Below are 20,469 nucleotides of genomic sequence, written 5' to 3' on the forward strand. Positions count from 1 at the left end.
TGCCAATGTGCCCGCTTGAGGCGCTGCAGCAGCTTCCCCCTGAACTCGCCCGTCCGCCCACCCGTTTCGCTGTCTCGCGTGCGGGTCGTTCTTTGTTCCATGCAGCAGTGGTGGTTGGTTGGCTGCGGACTTCATTGCTTGATGGCGGATTCATTTCCGTTTAGTGCCTGCAGTCTCTGCTTGTCACCCACCTTACGGACGTGTGTCCAGGGTAGGCGGAAAATGCCTAACCGTCGCCGCCACTATTGTTTCGAGCACGAGTGCCGTACGAGGTACAGCCGCGTGATAGAGGCACCGAAGGCATCCTTATTCAATATTCTGTGAGATGAAGAACGAAGAAAGAAGTGGGAATGGAACTTTCATCGTGCAGATAAAATATTGGATGAAACATGCTCGGTCTACGAGCTACATTTCAAGCAGCGATATACAGGGTGTCCCAACTATGACGCACCAAGATTTAAAAGTATGCAAATGTCACTTAGCTGGACAGAACCAAGGTTATGCTGTTTGCCGTCGTTTGGAGATCCTCAGATTATTTCTTGCATTCCGTCTAATTAGATAATAAGTGTTTTTCGATTAGGCAACTTCTCAAATTGTATAATTAGATGAAATGTGTCAGAAAACTGCAGAGAAAAAAAAGCTCCTGATATAGCTTTCTGTTCCTTAATACATGCTACATAAAAGTGTTTTTCCGAGCGTGAATGAAGCCTGCGAATACAGGAAAAGTGCCTCGAGCGGCCAATCGCGCGGCAATTAGTGTGTATTCTCGGGCTTCTTTTAAGCTCAGACAAACACTTTATGTAGCACATATTGATCAACAGAAAGCTGTATCGGGAGTTTTGCATGTTGCTTCACAATTATCTGATTGACACTTGTCGTGTAATTATAATCATAGAATTATAATCTCACTTTTTTACCCTACAAATAATTGTCCGGTTGGCAGTGCAGAAACCGGTAGTTTACTTTCGAAGTGAAATGGTAAAAGCAACGCCACCCGCTCTGCCGCCGCCGTGTCCCGGAGCGAAGCATCAAGAGGTACGTCTTGTTGCGCCCCTGTCGGCAGGCAACATGAAGCACATCAGCCAGCGCCCTCCTCTGAGCCCACTACGAAGCCTTCTAGTACACTGTACTCCAGCCTCCTAGTTTCGGTTTCGCGCCCTCTCTTAGCCGAAATCCATCGAGCCACAGTTTCACGGGTAATCGCATTTTTACAGACCCAAAAGTTTATATGGCTTGCATGCAGTATTTGCTTCAATTTCCCAAATACTACGATGCCACTGAAACTAAACGATTAAAATATATCATTGATTTTCCTAATTAGTGACTCATTACCACGTATCACCTACCACCCCGTGGTCGGCACCACTCACGGCAAGTCTCCGAACGAACGGTTCATTTAATAGAGAACGCCTATTTTTATATATTACTTATAGCGTTCATAGAAACACCCGTTATATAAATATGTGTAAAGATATTATATAACCTGCATTGCGTCATAGTGGCACATAGCGATTATGAACGATTGGCCAGAAATTAGCGTTTACCCAGTGGCACATACAGAATGCACCAAGAGTGAGGTAGAAGAGATATAGGAAATTTAGGAAAATCAAGAAGCCTTTTAGTACAATGCGGCCCTTACAATAAGGGGTTCATGTTTTATAGACAGTACTGTAAACCCACATTATATTTACAGATTTCATAACCGTATAGAATGACTCATCCCGCAGAACACAGGTAGACTCACCGACGCTGTTTTTTGGGTAAATTCCGGTATGTACGATCGGTTTGGAGTGTACTATTTGGCGTGATACCAGTGACCGACCGAATGAAGGGAGATCGTGGGAAGCTAGGGGAAAAATAGAAGGAACAGGTATTTCATTAAGGACCATGGTTTCTATCAATTGTTGTTTCACGTGCCATCCAGGAATCAGTTTTTTCAAAGCGACTACGACACATCAGCGTTCCAATCCTTGGTGGCCGACGTCGCCAATGAAGGCGTGTTGCACTTGGGCATTCTGAACATGCTCAACGACACCACGGACAATGCGACCATGGACCAGGCACTGAAGATATTGCTGGTAAATCCGTTTCACCACTTAAACAGCGATAAATATGTAAATGACTTTTCTAGCGCTTAAATCTAGGGCTGCGCAAATAGGGATTTCCGAGACCAAATCGAACACGAACCGAATAGTGCCTGGTGGCCAATTTAATCGAATATCCAATATTTTTTAACAATGCTCGAATTATGAGCAGCCGATTTCGAAGTTATTTAAAACAGTGTCCGTATATTGGTATATTCAGAACATTGCAAATTATGTAGCTTTGTCAATTAAAGACACAAATTGCGCATCAGGAACAAATACGCCAGTTCCGGCGCGAACTCGGTACTCTTGGGCGAGTGCGAATGAGCGCGGTTTTTCGTGAGCCTCTGGCTCTTTGAGCGACGTATAGCGTGCCGCAGAGCGTAACTTCTCGGGTTTTATTTCTCCAATGGCAGCCAAGATTAAATTTCTTTCACTCTTGCTCCAAATTTATTTGCGCATAGTTAACGAGTTTACCTATCGTAAGGCCTTTCGAGAAATAATAGTGTACACAAATAGTGACTATTCCATTCAAAGACCGAATCAAATTGGACAATATTCGATTTGTTATTGGAAAGGTTCAACTATACGCACGCGCATACTTTATTTAATGCACACCTCGACTCGAGTGCGTATGCTAGCGCAGCCAAATGATTTCAGTTGTCATTTCGTTTAAGAAGAAGTACTTTTTTATTTTAATCAATCAATTACATCTTCTTCGTTTAGTAACCATAGCTTCTATGCAGTAATCATTGCCTCTCAGACGCTGGATGCCATGCAGCGAAGTTTGTCGGGACTACGAGTTGTTAGACCACGAGCTCATCTTCAAGTAGACGGAGTCATGTTTTTTGATGATTGTTTCAAATGGGAATCAAGAATGGATCTCGGTGACCATGTAGCAAAATCGGAAAACGAGTTTCTTGACGATATCATCCTGAAGGTAATGCAGGAATGTTTCTCGGCATTATAAAAGAAATGTTGTCAGCTATTGTTTCATAAGTCATTATTCAAGATTCCTTGCATGGAATCGTTGCTACAATTCGCAGAAACATTGAAACTAGTAAATACAACACAGTCCTTTCTGAAAGTGAATAGAATAAGTGCACTGTGTCTTCAAGACTGAAATATTTCGCGATAAGAAGCTGATATATACATTAAGCACACATTCACGCATAAAAATAATGTACACGCTTTTATCGATTATCTCAGCTGCAATCGTCCAAGAGTGGACCATGCTGTACACTCAGCGTAATGCCTATAGAATGATTACGCAAAAAACATTGTCAGTGGTTCTTGCACAACAACTATTGATAGCTAAGTGCTATGGTTACAAAGAAAAAATGAAACAAAGCAAGGACAGACGCCGTCCAAACTAAAACACTATCGAAATGGTAATAGTCTGCAATTGCCCGACATAGGGTGTGACAGTATGAATGAGTTAGTCAATGAATGAATGAATAGACCTTTATTGGAAGCAGTGACTTCTCAGTCGAGCTGGGAGGGTCCCTTATTCCAGGAACCCTCACGCTTGGATCGGCTGCCGGGCCCGGGCGACCAGTTCGAGCTGGTCGACCAGGTCCGGCTTGCAGATCGCAGCCTCCCACGTTTCAGTGAGGAGGTTTGGGTCTGCGTCTGCTGCTGCTGGTTGTGTCGCTCTGATGCTTGCTAGGGTGTTCTTGCATTGCAGCAGAAGGTGCGCCTAGGTGTTCGGCATATTGCAGTGTGGATAGGTGTAGCTGTATAGCGTCGGTTGGAAATGATGCAGTAAGCTTTCGTGGTTAAGGTTAGGGTATACCTTACGCCAAAGTCGATAGTGCTGCAGTTGTGCTTGGTAAGTTAGCGGTGTAGCGCCGACCTTAGCGTTCCCGCATCCCATCCTACGACGGACCGTACCGTGTCCTCCACAAGACGCAGAAGTCCGCCACAATCCTATTGAATGGTCGCGAAGAAGTCATTTCGTTAGCCGTTAATCGACGCCCCTATGCGGGGACGCTAAGGTCGGCGCTACAGCGGTATTGTTCCCGTTTCCTCCGCTGATTTAGGTGGGTGGGACATGTATATAAACTATGCGGGAAGGCCCGATTGACGCTTGCGCGGGCCGCGGTGTGTGCCGCTTCATTTCCTTCGAGTCCATCGTGTCCTGGAACCCACATGATGCAGGTGTAGGGGGGAGGAGTGTCGCCAAGTTTAAGTATGTTGAACGCTTTGATGACGATCCTGCCTTTCACTGCAATGGCGTGCCGCTGTTTGAGAGTCGGTGAAAACCACTATGGCATCCTCGCTTGTAAGGGTGGCGGGTGCTGTAGCGGCCTCCTCAGCTGTGGCCACGCGTTTGGCGAGAATGGTCGCCAACCGCAGTGCCGTCCCGCTATAGTCTGTGACGCTGATGGCGAAAGCCAAACGGCCCGGATACTTAGCTGCGTCCACGTAGCGCGCCTGCGGGTCATTACGGTGATTGTGTCTGATCACGTTTACCTTGGCGAGCCGTATGCATCGACGGTGTTCTGGATGCATGTTCCGAGGAATCTGATGAACTTGTAGACATTCTCGGAGCTTCGACGTGATCTTTTCCTTACGTTCGCCATCAAGATCTAGATTGGTTGCATATCCTGCACGTCGGAGGACTGCTCGGCCTGTGGTTGTGAGCTTAAGTGTCTCGATCTGGATGATGAGGTGCGCTTCCGTGAGTTCTTCCCAGGAATTGTGAACTCCCATGCGAAGCAATCGTTCAGTGCACGCGGTTCTCGGCAGTGCTAGGGCGAGCTCCGTGGCCTTTCGTATTAGGAGGTTTAGCTTTTGTTTCTCGGCTGTCCTGAGGTTGAGGTAAGGAGCTCCGTATGTAACCGTGGCTGTAAAGGAAGGCTTGGACCATTCGCAAGGTGTCGTGCTCTTTGAGGCCATTGCGGCGATTGGCCACCCGTCGTATGAGATGAGTAAGCTGTGCCACGGTGTTCTGTAGCCTGGGGAGTGTGGCGGAGCCGTAGCCGTCCTTGTGTACATGGAATCCGAGGATTCGAAGCGAGTTCACCTTCGGTATCGGGACTCACTGAAGGGGGACTTGTGGGTCCGGTGCGTCGTGGCTTGGGGGCTGGCAGCGGGTTCAACACGGTTTAACAGTGAACCTTGCGTAAAGAAGTTCAATGGCCCGCACACAATAGCTAAATTGTTCACAATTGCTCCTGCATCGTTTAAAATTCTTCACAATGTTAAACATGGCTCAATGTTGAACGACGTTGAACAATTCTTCATGAATAAGGCTCTCGTGTGTGTTCAATGCTGAATGACAATGTTAAAGAAGGATCATTGTTGTATAATGTTTTACAATTCCGGGGGGGGGGGGGGGTGAACCAATTTTTTTTCAACCTCCTTGGGGTGAACGCGGCTACCGGGTCTAACGTACTTTTGCAGCCATTTCTGGCTCGAAGTATTTCTGCCCATCCAAATTTCGGCTTCAGTACATTTTCCTGCTTGGGTAAAATTATGAAAGGAGCACTGCGGCAAAACGAATGACTAACTTATTCTTCGGTGAGTTTTGTCAAGTTTACGGAAGTGGACTGCATGTGAATGCTCTCAGCAGGAGCGTCACTATTTCATGTCTTTACGATACTTGCAATGCACCAAAACAGCAACTTGAAATATATGACGCATGTAAAACATTGTGAAGAAACCATGAAAGAAGTCCAAGCGCTACATGACGACATACTGAGACCAGGAGCAAGCAAAAATCCAGCTGTCTGCCTTCCAACTCGTTTCACTAAATCTGCCTAAACTGGATTCACACCACGGATCAAATTCCGGGGATGAGCATGATGTGGCTGAGCCGCACCCAACTGCGCTGGCAGTAGAGCTTATCTGCTTTGCCCTTGTGTGCGGCGTGATTGTGTGCGGCACTGATTCACGTGACGCTAACACATGGAGTTCGGCCCGTGGTGTGAATTCAGCTTTACACGCATCATTCAAGCTTCCAGCCAAGGCCCAATGAAAAGTGTTTCAAGATGTTTGCGGTATATTTTAAATGCCATATGCGCTATCTTGGCGTGCACAATTGTGCACACAGTGACCAGAAAGCGATAATATTTTTTCACTTTGGTCAGCGTCTGTGCCGCTTCTTTTTACATCATTGTTCCCTACCGGACAATATTTAGCCACTCGCGCGGCTGTTTTTTGTCACTAACTTTTTGGTGAGCGTTATTTCTCGATAACAGTATGCGCCTCTTATGCTTCCCTATGACGACAGAAGTTCGAACAGTACATGGCGCCGAATAGAACGGCGGCACGGTACCCCATCACGGCGTTGGGTTTGAGCGTGGATGTGCCCAAAGTATTCAACTGGTACAGGGAAAGGTTCCAGTAAGTTGTGTCGTGATCTCTCTCTTCTTTGTTAAATTCGTCATTGACTTAATTTTAAGATGCATTAAAGCATCGCGCATGTGGAGAGCTTTTCGATTTAAAGTACAAGACTTGCAGCCATTTGTGCATCACAACTGCAGTCATCTCGATGAGGTCTCCATGGGACTTTTCTAGCACTTTGACTTATACTCGTAACTGCTGTTGTGCCTGCGGTCTGGCTCGCTAATTTTGTATGTTTAACTTATATAAGGTTTGATATTATTCTAGGGTGCCTGAAGTAGAGATTGAAAGTTCGCCCCTCTTTATCTGCTGTGATGTTGACGTTGCCTGTTACCTTTATTAATAACATCGATAGGAAAATACACTGGTTCTCATAAATGTAGTTTGCTGTTTTAAGATATACATAAAGTTTAGCTCGCCCTAAGCAGTTGAATAGTGATCATCTATTGAATTGTGCCAATTAGAATTTCTTTTGTGCAGCACTCCCTAAGTCCTTTTGGTGACTGCCGCAATCCGTCGCAGGAATCTCAAAGTGCATCGGGAGAAATTTATGTGTATAAAGAAAGCGTGCACACGGCACCTGCAGCGGATTCTAACTTTGGTACGAGGTGGTGTCCGATGACTATCAACGAACCAGACAAATAGAAGAGGATATATCTGGTAGTCTAGTATACGGATACTTTCGCAAGGTGCACAAAGACAAAGAGTGAATTTCTGACGCCACTGACGCCGTCACCGTGAGGTTCCGTGTAAAGCTCAATGGCGATAAAATCGTCGCCGCGCGCCGTACGCCGTGTGTACGAGTGAAAGCGCAAAAGTGTGAGCCGGCAATCGAGGCTCAATGTAGCGCACGCGACGGAGGAAGGCCGGCCGGAAGCGTGCGGTCTTCTTTCGCGCGCGAAGCACGGGCGCGAGGCGACGCCGAGGGAGACGGAAGGGGCGGGGTTGTGTTTTGCTGAAAATTGAAAAGTGTTCAAGCATGATTGAGCTGAAAATTGAAAAGTGTTCAAGCATGATTGAAATGGAACAAGGTTAAGGGGGTGAGTGCTTCGAGTTGCACGCGCAGGACACTTCACAAATGAAACCGGTGCCGCAATAACCGACGACCCGTGTATGATTTTATGCAAAGTGATTTATGCTTATTAGCGCAGGCCTGTTCTTGTAAATCTTGGCGCCGGCATCCTTGGCAGATGATAGGTCTGTCCTTCTATCACGTTATCTATCAAGAAAGGGGTCAGGCAAGGAGACACAATTACTTCAATGCTATTCACTGCATGCTTAAAAGAAGTATTCAAGCTCTTATACTGGGAAGGTTTAGGAGTGAGGATCAACGGCGAATATCTCAGCAACCTTCTGTTTGCAGATGACATTGTCTTGTTCAGCAACAATGGGGATGAATTATAAGAAATCATTGAGGACCTTAAACGAGAAAGTGTGAGAGTGGGCTTGAAAATTATTATGCAGAAAACAAAGGTAATGTTCAATGCCCTGGCAAGGAAACAAGAATTCAGGAGCGCCAGTTAGGCTCTAGAGTCTCTAAAGGAGTACGTTTGTCTATGTCAAATACTCACAGGGGACCCTGATCACGAGAACATAAAATTTGGTTGGAGTGCAATCGGCAGGCATCACAAAATCCTGAATCGGAGCTAACCCTTGTCGTTGAAAAGCAAAGTATACAGTCATTGCATTCTACCCGTGCTGACATATGGGGCAGAAACTTGGAGATTAAGACAGAAGCTCGAGAACAAGTTAACGACCGCAAAAAGACCAATGGAACGAAAAATGTTTGGCCTAAGGCAGACAGGAAGAGAGCGGTGCGGATCAGAGCAAACGGGGATAGCCGATATTCTAGTTGACATTAAGAGGAAAAAATAGAGCTGGGCAGGCCATGTAATTCGTAGGGTGGATAACCGGAGGACCATTAGAGTTACCGAGTGGATACCAAGAGAAGGGAAGCGCTGTCTAGGACGGCAAAAAACTAGGTAGGGTAATGAAGTTAGGAAATTTTCAGGCGCAAGTTGGGATCAGTTTGCACAAGACAGTGGTAATTGAAGATCACTGGGAGAGGCCTTCGTCCTGCACTGGAAATAAATATAGGCTTAGGATGATGATGATGACGCAGCGAGATTGTTTTCTCCCGCATTTACGGGTCGATTTTCCAAGGGTGGGATACTGTTACTCACCGGGTACAAGTCCAGCGCTTCCAAAGTAGATTTAAATGAGACTCTACTTTGTTCGTTGCCTCGATCATGCTCGTTGGCAGCAACTACCCGTTGTTTTCACATGGAGGGGTCGAGGGGGTCTCCTATCATAGAATCAGTTTTCACTCCGAAATTCGTTGCGATGTCCTATGGGAGCTGTTGCAAAGTTTCACAGATTTATTTATTTGTAGTTCTGGAAACATGTAATTATTTTTTCATTGGCGGGCACTAAGCTTCAATACACTTGACAACTTCGGCGTATTTCTGTGTTTGCTCTCAAGCTTGAAGGCGTAAATTATTATATAGCCTATTTCCCGGCTACATGCAGAAGAAGGGCGACCTTTTCGCCGTCGGACTTAGAGTTGAATCCAGCGGTCTGAAGGTAAAAGTCCACTTTCTGTCTGAATATCTGCCAGTTTTCAGTGACGCTGCCAGTGAAGCTCAGCTCCGAAGATGGCTTGAGGCTTTCCATTTTAGATGTGATTGGCACTGTATCCAGCTGCCGACCGCGATATGCATCGCGTGGCACTCGCCCTAGTGCTAGAGCTGAAGGACACGCAGTGCTGTGCCACGAAGGAAGTGTTTTTATTGACTCAGGCGCGCTCTAATAAACCATGCCCTGGCATTGTTGTCAGATGATACAACCTAGTTGGTCAGACGCGGTTTTCGCGAATGAATAAAACAGTTTTGTTTAGTAATATCATAATACTTTATGGTTTGAACCACACTTGTGTCGAGCGGACGGCTGCGGTTTGCACGAGCGTCCAAAGCAGTGATAGCTAGACATGTTTACTTGTTCTACGGCGCAGGACTGGGGCTGCGGCATGACCACGGACAGTCTTTTTGCATCGTTAGGCCGTGTTTTTTTTTTTTTATCGCGTAAGATGGCGATAACAAAATCGGCCGATTGACTACTGTCGACACACGGGATTCTTAAGCCGTAGAAGCCAAAAGAGGATGATTTTTTTTCTTGCCCGGCCCGTCCTCTACGACGTACTTACCCGTTTGACAAAAATTATGTCGTTTCGAATAGGCAACCCGTTCTTCTTATGCCATCTGTTTTGGGTTTTACTGATTTGCAGAGCAAAGAGGCAAAGCCGAAGCACCAAACCATGCATCATGTTCGTTTGCAAACGGCAATGATCGCTCTATTGAGCATGATCATCCTCATACTGGAAACTAAGGTAGACATAGCATGGGAGACTCGAAATTCACGAGAATGGTGCTGGAGGCTGATGCAGATATAGCGATCGGCGCTTAGACGTTTCGCGGTAGCATTGGGTTGGCCGGGCGCGAACACTCTTAATGTCTCAGTTCCCACGCCACGCGAACAGACAGTGTGGCATTTTCGAATTCATGCTGGCAATCCACACGCGACGCTGCTCTTCGCCGAGTGGAAACCGACACAGCCAAAATAGCTGACAACACATACACACACCGCGGCTGCAGCGCATGTTTTCGCAAACAACAAACAATTTCGCACACTGTACGTACTGCTGCACCCAAAGGCTACACAGTGGTTTGGTTTCCCGACAACTTTTTATGAACTTGCATCACAACCCTTTGTGACCCTAAAGAAAAAGCTGAGGGCTTATGGGCAGCGGCTGTGGGATAAAGCAACAGAAAATAAACTGCATGTTATCAAGCCGTATCTTGGCAACTGGCCGCCGGTATCAAAGAACCACCGCACAGAAGTAACACTTTGCAGACTTAGGATAGGACACACATACAGTACACACGCTTACCTGTTGTCCGGTGGTGATCCACCCACGTGTGATAAATGTGGTGAGCCACTTACCGTGCTTCACATTCTGCTGCAATGCACTAAATTGAACGCTAATCGGAAAAAAGAATTTTCCATTACCACACCGGCAGCCAATTCCACTTCATCCTCTAATGATCTTAGGTATAGAACCTCTCTAAATATCAATCATTGTTGGAATTCTTAAAAGATCTACACAGTTTTCATCTTATAGCCCCAGGCAATCCGTAGCACGGCCTCTTAACAGAGGTTTCTGCTGCCGTAGGTGCGTTAAAGAAAGCACCTGCCTCACAGCCTTTGGGCTCAAGGAGGAGGAAAAAGATGAAAGGAAAGGCAGGGAGGTCAACCAGACGCACGTCCGGTTTGCTACCCTACACGGGGGAAGGGGATCAAAGGCCTTAAGGAGGCATACGTGCTATTTCCATTCTCTTGCATTTAAGCCTCATGATCACTTGTCATTCGTACTGTACCCATAGACCACTCCACATATCACTATCATAATATTATACTTGCAACAAGAGTATTTTGCAGGTAGAGTTGATAAAGCGGTTTAACAAGCCGGATCGTTGAAAACCGACCTAGCGCGAACCACACGATCGTCAACGTCTTCTTCCACACACTGGCTGGCACAGAGCTGGTGCCGATGTGCTCCGGTACAATCACTCCCCACGCAGAAAGGAGCCAACCTGGCGACTTAGGGGATTGACAGCACAGGAGGGTCGTAGCACGGTTTCAGCCGAGTGACGTGAACTGTTTCACGCCCTCGGCAGCGGTGGTCGGAAGATGGCTCGAGCGGCTCAATGATGTAGTTGACCGGAGATGTTTGCTCGACTACTCAGTAGGGACCGTGGTAATTCGACAGAAGCTTGGTCGAAAGGCCGGGAGTAGTGGACGGGACCCAGAGCCAAACTAGCATTCCCGGGGAATAGTGGGCGCTAGATGCGGATTCGTCATGGCGAGATTTTTGGCGACATTGGTCTTGCGCGGTAAACGAGCGAGCCAGTTGACGACACTCTTCAGCATAAGCAGCCGCTTCGGAAACAGGCGAGGCTTCAGAAACATCGGGTCGGTAGGGGAGAATGGTGTCCATGGAACAGGATGGTTCACGTCCATATAGAAGAAAAAAAGGAGAGAAGCCGGTGGTAGCTTGTGGCGCAGAGTTATAGGCGTACGTGACGAAGGGGAGCACCCGGTCCCAATTGGAGTGATCATCGGACACGTACATCGCAAGCATATCTCCAAGGGTGCGGTTGAAACGCTCCGTCATGCCGTTTGTTTGCGGATGGTACGCAGAGGTGGTGCGGTGAACAATGCGGCATTCTTGGAGCAGTGCCTCGATAGCGTTTGAGAGAAAGACGCGGCCACGATCGCTTAATAATTCACGGGGCGCACCGTGTCGCAAAATGAGGCGGCGAAGAATGAAGCGAGCGACGTCTGTCGCGGTGGCAGCTGGCAGCGCAGATGTTTCAGCGTACCGTGTGAGATGGTGGACGGCGACAATGATCCACCGGTTGCCCGCAGGAGTGTTGGGGAGGGGACCGTAAAGATCAATGCCGACACGGTCAAATGGTCTTGTAGGGCACGGTAAAGGTTGTAGAGGACCAGTGGTGCTATGAGGGGGAGTCTTGCGGCGTTGGCACGAAAGGCATGATCGCACGTACTGGCGAATGTATCGATACATGCCGCGCCAGTAATACCTCAGGCGTAGGCGGGAGTAGGTCTTGAATACGCCAGCGTGGCCGCATTGAGGATCATCGTGGAAGGCGGTGCATATGTCCGAGCGCAGATGACGGGGGATAACAAGCAGCCATCTGCGGCCATCGGTTAGGTAATTGCGGCGGTACAACAAGCCTTCACGAACGACAAAGTGATGCGCTTGACGACGAATGGTGCGTGAAACAGATTCAAGCGAACGGTGAGAGAGAACGTCAAGCAGAGAAGCGATCCAGGGATCCTTGCGTTGCTCGGCCGGCATGTCGGTGATGCTGAGGGACGACGAATCGCAGGTGGAAGTTTGTAAACAAAGTAAGTCAGACGGAAGCGGAGAACGGGATAGGGCATCGGCGTCTGAATGTTTGCGTCCCGAGCGATAAATAACACGTATGTCATACTCTTGAAGGCGTAAAGCCCAACGAGCGAGGCGGCCAGTGGGGTCTTTCATAGATGACAACCAGCATAAGGCATGGTGGTCAGTCACAACGTCAAATTGGCGTCCGTAAAGGTAAGTACGGAATTTGCTGATTGCCCAAATAATTGCCAAACATTCCTTTTCCGTTACAGAATAGTTCGACTCTGCCTTTGTTAGGGTACGGCTGGCATATGCAACGACATACTCGTCATAGCCGTCTTTGCGTTGGGCGAGGATGGCACCAAGACCGACACCGCTAGCGTCCGTGTGAATTTCAGTAGGCGCATTGGGATCGAAGTGGCGCAGTACTGGAGGGGACGTAAGGAGCCGGCGGAGCGTCGTAAATGACTCGTCGCAATCGGGATTCCATGCCGAGAGGTCAGCGCTGCTGGCAAGTAGCTGAGTCAAGGGGGCGATAATAGAGGCGAAATTACGGATGAAACGCCGAAAATAAGAGCACAAGCCGATGAAGCTACGGAGCTCTTTAAGAGTGGCTGGCTAGGGAAACTCGGCAACGGCTCGCAGTTTGGCGGGGTCTGGTAGGATTCCCTCTTGTGAAACGACGTGGCCTAGAATCGTAAGCTGTCTGGCACCAAAATGGCATTTCTTCAAGTTTAATTGCAAACCAGCGGCCGTGAGACACTCAAGAACTTGCTCGAGGCGATCGAGATGAGATGCAAAATTGGGAGAAAAGACAACTATGTCGTCTAAGTAGCAAAGACAGGTACGCCACTTAAGTCCCCGGAGGATAGAATCCATCATCCTCTCGAAAGTCGCAGGCGCGTTACACAGGCCGAAGGGCATCACATTAAATTCGTATAACCCGTCAGGGGTCACAAAAGCCGTTTTTGGACGGTCCGCTGCAGCCATCGGTCCGCTGCAGCCACTGAAGACTGGAGGATCACGCAGATGAAGCACCCCAGAGCACACGACAGGTGTGGGAGCGGGAGAAGCTCGCGAGGGTCCGGCATCCTCAGTCATTGTGAAGGCAGATGGTAGCGTACGGCTGCGGAGTTCCAGGACGCTGAAGGGGACGACCCAGCACCTCCACCAAATGCAACAAGAGTATTTTGCAGGTAGAGTTGATAAAGCGGTTTAACAAGCCGGATCGTTGAAAACCGACCTAGCGCGAACCACACGATCGTCAACGTCTTCTTCCACACACTGGCTGGCACAGAGCTGGTGCCGATGTGCTCCGGTACATACTATATATCGTTTTACGCTTCTATGATAGCGATTGATTTTAGGCCACTTTACAGCCATCTTACATCCTATCATCGCTACTAATCAATCAGCGCTTAACACAACATTATCAGTCATGGCGCTCTTTGGCCATACCTGGCCCTTGCGCCACAAAAAACCACATATCATCAACATCATCGCATCACAAATTTTTCGTTACGACAAGCTAAATACCTCTCCAAATCGCTCCACAGCATGCGATTGAAGCGCATTCAAGAAGGACCGCGCCGGTTCGTACAAGCCAGACAGGCGGAATGACTTGCCACGCGTCATTTGCCAGACCTTTCCTCCCCACCCGATGAAATGCTTCATAGGATGAGGGTCATGATATCCCACCGCTATTTCATCGAACCTCCAAAGTTGTCTTTACTCTGGAAGCAACAGTGGTTCGGATGGCGATTGCAGGTAGTGTCAGAAGCGATTTCATTTTAGAAAGGAAGTAAAAGCAAAGCACTTTTGTTACACATATCTGGTTGCCACTGTTTGATTGATACTGCTGCTTGCTCTCTTTCTCACTGTTCTTTTTTTGCGTTCATCGAACCCCAAAAATACGAAAAGCGTGCCGAAAACACCACAACAAAGTTCTATGCATACACAGAGACTTTAATTTATTCATGGAACAAAAGTGTCTGTCAAGTGTATATTTCACGAAGTGCTTTACCGTTCCGAAAATAATTCTTCCCGGGCTGTGAACTGGCCAAGCTTCTCTAAAACCAGCTTTGTTTTCCGATTCTTTCAATCTGTAGCTCAACAGACTGAAAAAAAAAACTTGCATAGTATTTCATTTAATAAGTGGCGCCCCTAGCCACAGTTAAACCGGCGGCCGCTTTTCGGTGATTTATATGTGATCTGGCTCGTTCGTTAGATACAAAAGGCAATAAGTTGCTAGTTTTAATTTTTCTCACGTCCGCAGGAAAATATACCTGCCCCATCTGATTGTGGCCGTGTCCCACTTCTCGTACCGTGATGCCGACCGCCCGGACTGCGAGATAATGCCACCCAGCATATTGCGACACCCTAACCACGTCACATTACACTACGGACACACGCTGGTGAGTTACATCATTCTAGGGGGGGGGGGGGGGGTAGCTGGTTAATCTTCAAAGTATCAAGCAATCGCGCGCCACAAGACACATGCTGAGCGCCAAGTACATTTTGTAGAAACAGTCGCTTTTGAAATCTCGCTCCCACTCAAGTATGCGTACACATGTATAAGACAGTCTCAGTAACACTCTAATAGAAGCTAAATGTCTATCTATCTACATCTGTTGAACATTTACATGTGCCAGATAGCATAATTATATGTGGTCATATGAATTTATATGGGTACATACGGGTTTTGAGGATCCCATATATGTTATTGATTGACACAGGGGATACTAGGGAAACGGTGTCTTTTGATTAAGGTGTCTGCCTGTCTGTCCGTCCGTCCATCCGTCGGTCTGTCTGCCTTGCTTGTCTTGTATTGTCTTGTCTTGTATTGTCTTGTCTCTCTGTCTGTCTCTGCGTCTGTCTTGTGTTGTATTGTCTGTCTGTCTATCTTGTATTGTCTTGTCTTGTTTTATCTGTCTGTCTGTCTTTCTTGTCTTGTCTTGTCTGTCTATCTGATGACCATGTGGCATACTGGTGGCCATGCCAGCTTCTGTCAGTTACGCAGGTCACCTCATTGCTCCGCAACAAGCTCCAAACTTCGGGGACCGTCTCTGTAACAATGAAAGGCCGCTGGTATCAGCCAAAGTATAGCGACGCATCATATGCCGACCTCATTGGAACTTCTGCGTACTACGAGGATTGCGCAGCGTTCTACGGGGACCAGGACATCGCGCCTGCGACTGTAAGTGTTGGCGCTTGAGTGCGAACACGCTTTTGAGCACTGTCTTAACAAACAGTAACACCATGCAGACCATGCAAATCCATTCTGGTCTGAGTTCCCCCTTCAAGTACGAAATTTATGTTGTGTGCAACTGAATCAAGAAAGAAATAAAAATCAGTAATGAACGAGTCAATGAAATTTCTTAATCAGTTTTCCACGATATGCGAGAGCCGTCTGGGATAAATTTAATATTTGGGGACAGTTTATGAAGCTGCAAACTTCAAAATTTTATCCACAATGTACAAACATTGTGTACAAACAATATGCACAAATGTACAAACAATATTTCACGATGAAATATTGAGATAACGTTTTCATCGCGTACCTATAAGACATGTTATAAGCCTTCTGCGGCAAACTCCAAAAAATGTATCTCAGACACCGAATATCAGCCTGCGACAACGTTGGTCTGCACTTTTCCTAAGCTTCAGACTGAACCGATGACATACATTGAAAAGTATACCCGAATTATGTAACTGAGTTGTGGATACTTTGCATTCTGAACTCAGTTTAGACTTTTAAATGCGCGAGCTAAAGGTGGCAAACGTGTGGGAGCTGCTCACGTGGTAAATGCAGAGAGAGGATGCGTGGCTTACAAGAGCGTATATGGAGCGAAGTGCAACTGACGAGGACCAGACCCCCCCGTCAGTTCTACATCGCTTATCGAAGAGGCGGGGTGCCTGTCGCGTCAGCTGTTTAACAACACTTTGCAGTGTGATGAACGTGGATCCGGGACTTCTATGAAGAACGACGTGATGCCAACGCATTTATCTCGCATTTACTCCTAAATCGCCGCTGATCTTTGGTCCCTCGTGCGTTGGATATTCCTTGCGCAGCATCATGAATTCTCGTCAATGATTTATTCAGAAATAGGTAATGTTTGCTGTGGAGATCAGCAACCTCTGCATAGCAGATAAGCTGTTAGGTTGAACTTCGTTGCGCAAGGCAATTCTTCTCATGAATGGTCTAGGGCTGACACGTATGCGAAGGCAGTGGTAAACTATGAAGGAACTTCGAGCTACCCCCCAGGTGACCACCGTGACTTTCCACGTGTTATGGGGTCTTTGACTTGACCTTACGGGCGTATTACCATTCGTGTAATGCGGTAGAAGTAGGTGTCAGCAGCAGCGCTGGTTGAGGCATTTGCGATGTGACGTTCACCCATACAAATTAAGTTATTGCTACTGGCGTATCGCGTGTTTTTTTTTTTTTTTGGACGATGCGTGCGGGCACCCCGACGATGATGAACTGCTCCGGACTCTCGAGCTGTTGGCTGAACTGGCCAGCGCTGCAATTCTTTTTGTAAATATGCTTTGTAAATAGTTTTTAGCGTTCAACCCCCCGTTCGCGTAACACTATGATTGCAGTGGCAGGCAACATTGGAGTTGGCGTAAAGGCGTCGGCAGCAACACAATCATGAACGGCTCTTCCCTTTTACTTCTGCGAGAGCAGCCACGCCACAGAAAAACGCTTCTAAGGAGTTATAGTTGCAGAAACCACGATTTGATGTCGCTACTATATGTCCATGGCTTTGAGTAGATGTCCATTCTCTGGTGTTCCGGTATTTCGTAAACTGCAGTGCATAACGCGTTAGGCCTAAACGTTCTCCTAAATAATACTACAGGGGAGCTCTGACACTACGATCGTTCAGTTATCATCGCCATTATGGCTAGTACGTAGATTTGTCTAACATTCGTGCTTGTGGCTTCAGACGTTCTTGTGGTGTTATTATTGCGTTATTTTTGTGAATTTCCAAGCATCCATGTATTTATAAACAAATGTGGACAATAAATATCTGCGGACATGAATAATCATGGTAAATGCTCGCGCTTATGATGCAATATTTGTAAAATGACCTTGCAAAAAGTCATTTGAAACAAAAAGACAAAGTCTAGCGAAATCGATATATTATCGGTCATTCACATGCCGGTATAACCAACATAATGCAGCCCCCGTTACAGATAGCGCCAGATTTCACCGAAGTAATTTTATTGCGATAGCAATTTTATGGAATCCAAGCGCATTTCTGCCGTCGCCGTCGTTGTTGCCGTGAGGTTCCGTATAAAGTCCAACGGCGACAAAATCGTCGCCGCGCACCAAATGCTGTATGTGCGAGTGAAAGTGTGCGACGGTTTCATGGAGAGTAAACGCACAGCAGCGAGCGAACACGACGTCTTCAATCGTGCGAAAGGACGTTGGGGGATGTGAGGGAGGGAGGGGAGGCGATGTTTAGCTGCGACACCAAATGCGTATTTTACGATCTGGCGCAATTGGAAATGGCGACTGAATGTCCCACGTAAAAGGAGGAAAGCCGGAAGGCAGCGCGAGAGGGAAGGGGCACGGCTTCTACTCTGCCAGCAACTGCGTATTTGTACTTTGCGCGACTGCAGGCTATTGCGCGCACCGAATCTTTAAAGCGATCTCCACATGGCTCTTACCTTTGTATGCGCTGTACTTTTGCAGCTCAGTTTCTGTTCAAGCGATAGACCACACGAACCTTCGGTCGCTGCCGCAGCCGTGCTTGTTCACGCCAGCGTTTTGGCAGTGGTTGTGTGCGGTCATCGACTGTGATCTATTCATGTTTGCTTGCGCGCGCTGACACCACGCTTGCTAATTCAGTTAGTAAGCAGGCGCGTAGCCAGGGGGGGGGGGGGGGGCTGATGGGGCTTCAGCCCCTCCCCCCCGAAATTTTTTCGTGCTGTCGCGTACCGTCAACCAAAATAACCACCGGCGCCGGGAATCATTCTGGATTTTGTCTACAATGTCTTTTTGACGCTCGAAAAGACATTTTAGCGCCAAAATTGCGAACTCGGGCTGGATTTCGTGGCAACGCCCATGCACCTGGAGTCGCATAACGTAAGGAGCCCCAGTCGAGCACAAAGTTTCAAGGGCTTTTCGATAGCGAGCGGGCGCGTCGCGGCATTTTGCAGTGGCCCCGCAATCTACGGAGCGCATTGATTTAAATTCCGAAACTTGATGGGTATGAAGTTCTCATAAACTTTTGAAGCGAAAGGTGCACTGACACTTCCAAAGGCGTGCTTCTGATTTTTATTTCTGGAACTTTGTGGGTTTCCTGTTCTTATAAACTTGGGCCAACATGCGCGCACTCGAACGCGCGTATCCAAGCCGTTCCAGAAATGGAAGCACGCGCTCGCAATCTTCCACACACACGAAAATATTAAACATCACCATGACTGTCAGCTGCCAGCTGGCATCTGATAATTTTCTCCAAACATTTTCAGGAAGCACGCCCAATGTGATCGATCAGCTGGACCAAGGCAGGCAAAAGTAAAATAAGAGAAAACATAAAGTTGACGGCCTATTAAATTTGAGACAGTTCTTTTTTGCGGGTGGTCGCATGCGAGCTGATTGTGGAGATACATATCTGAAGAACCATTTGGAAAGTTGCCCCAGTAATGCCTCGTATTTAAACCAGATGTACAAAACCAAATTATAGGAATTTGTGGTGAAATTATCAAAGAAAGCCTAGATGCAAAAGTGAACACTGCAGGCTGCTTCTCCGTACTTGCTGACGAAACGACGGATATTGCTCGATTCGAACAGCTTACTGTTTGTGCAAGGTACCTAAACAAAGATGTCAACGATATCGAATGAAGAAAGGAAGGAAGGAAAGAAAATAAGAGGTGAAAGGCAGAGAGGTTAACCAGGTTAGGTGTCTGGTTGGCTACTCTGCACAGGGGGATGGGGTAAGGGCAGAAAAGATTAGAAAACAAGAGAAGAATAAAAAGAAAAGAAAAATAAACGTATCAGTCCGCACATTCTATAGTTTTTCACTTAGTCCTGTTTCTTTTAAAAAGCGTACTAGCGCTTTTAAAGCAGTTCATTCCGACCTCGGCTGGGACCAGGGACCAAGAATTCTGGCTTCCGTGAGGAGACGGCTGTCTATCTTGTCGAGCGTGATGCTGAGCAAACGATATCGAAGAAGTGTGTTTAGGTTTTAGCCCAGGAATAGATGCCCTCTCTCATTGAGACTGCAGGTTGCATGTACATGTGCACAAACTGCTGCAGATTCTAGTCAACCTTCCAGTGCCACTGCCAGCGCAGGGCGAATTTCAAACATGAGATAACTAAAAAATCACTTGCGCTCTACAATGTCTGAGGAACGCATGGTTATCCTGGCGCTTCTATACGCCCACAGAGACGTCGCCATCAACGTACGTGTCCGAAGTTACTAAACGCTTCGCTAAACCTCCCCGCCGAGTGATAGCGGCGGGGAAGTTATCGTTTAGAGAGCGAAGCAGCAAAAATAAATGCATGTAAAAATATCTGTTCCTTAACGTTCCTATAATTATAATAATAATTATAAAAATAATAACTTATAATAATTATTATTATTATAGTTATGAAAACGTACGGCTGTTCATTAGCTTTTAAAACCACAGAAATTTCACCGTTTATTGTAACAGCATGGTTATCAAAATTATCATGCGAATACAAAAATTACGGGGACATCAATAACCAATTTCGATGAGACATTGCTCATTGAAAGCCCGGCACACGCGGCGTTTCCCAAAAACGCACCCGGATGTTGGGTAAATCAACTTGCAGCATCATCTGTGGCTTTCGTTTGACCTTTTCTTTCCTGTTTAGCGACATGCTTTTACTTCTTTTTTGAAACGAAGCAATACCCTTCTTTTATTTTGGGTGCAGAATAATCGTTGCCGCTGTGCAGGCAGTTAAAATACGCATTTTCGTACTGATTTCTGCATTCTTTTTCTATTATTCTAGCCACATGGTGCTGTCGCGAGAGCAGCTTGGCCCAAATGCATATTACGAATTCTGATATGATAGTTTTGTTCCTGCCTGGA

The sequence above is a fragment of the Dermacentor silvarum genome, chromosome 11 (assembly GCF_013339745.2).
Source record: "Dermacentor silvarum isolate Dsil-2018 chromosome 11, BIME_Dsil_1.4, whole genome shotgun sequence".
Classification (NCBI taxonomy): Eukaryota; Metazoa; Arthropoda; class Arachnida; order Ixodida; family Ixodidae; genus Dermacentor; species Dermacentor silvarum.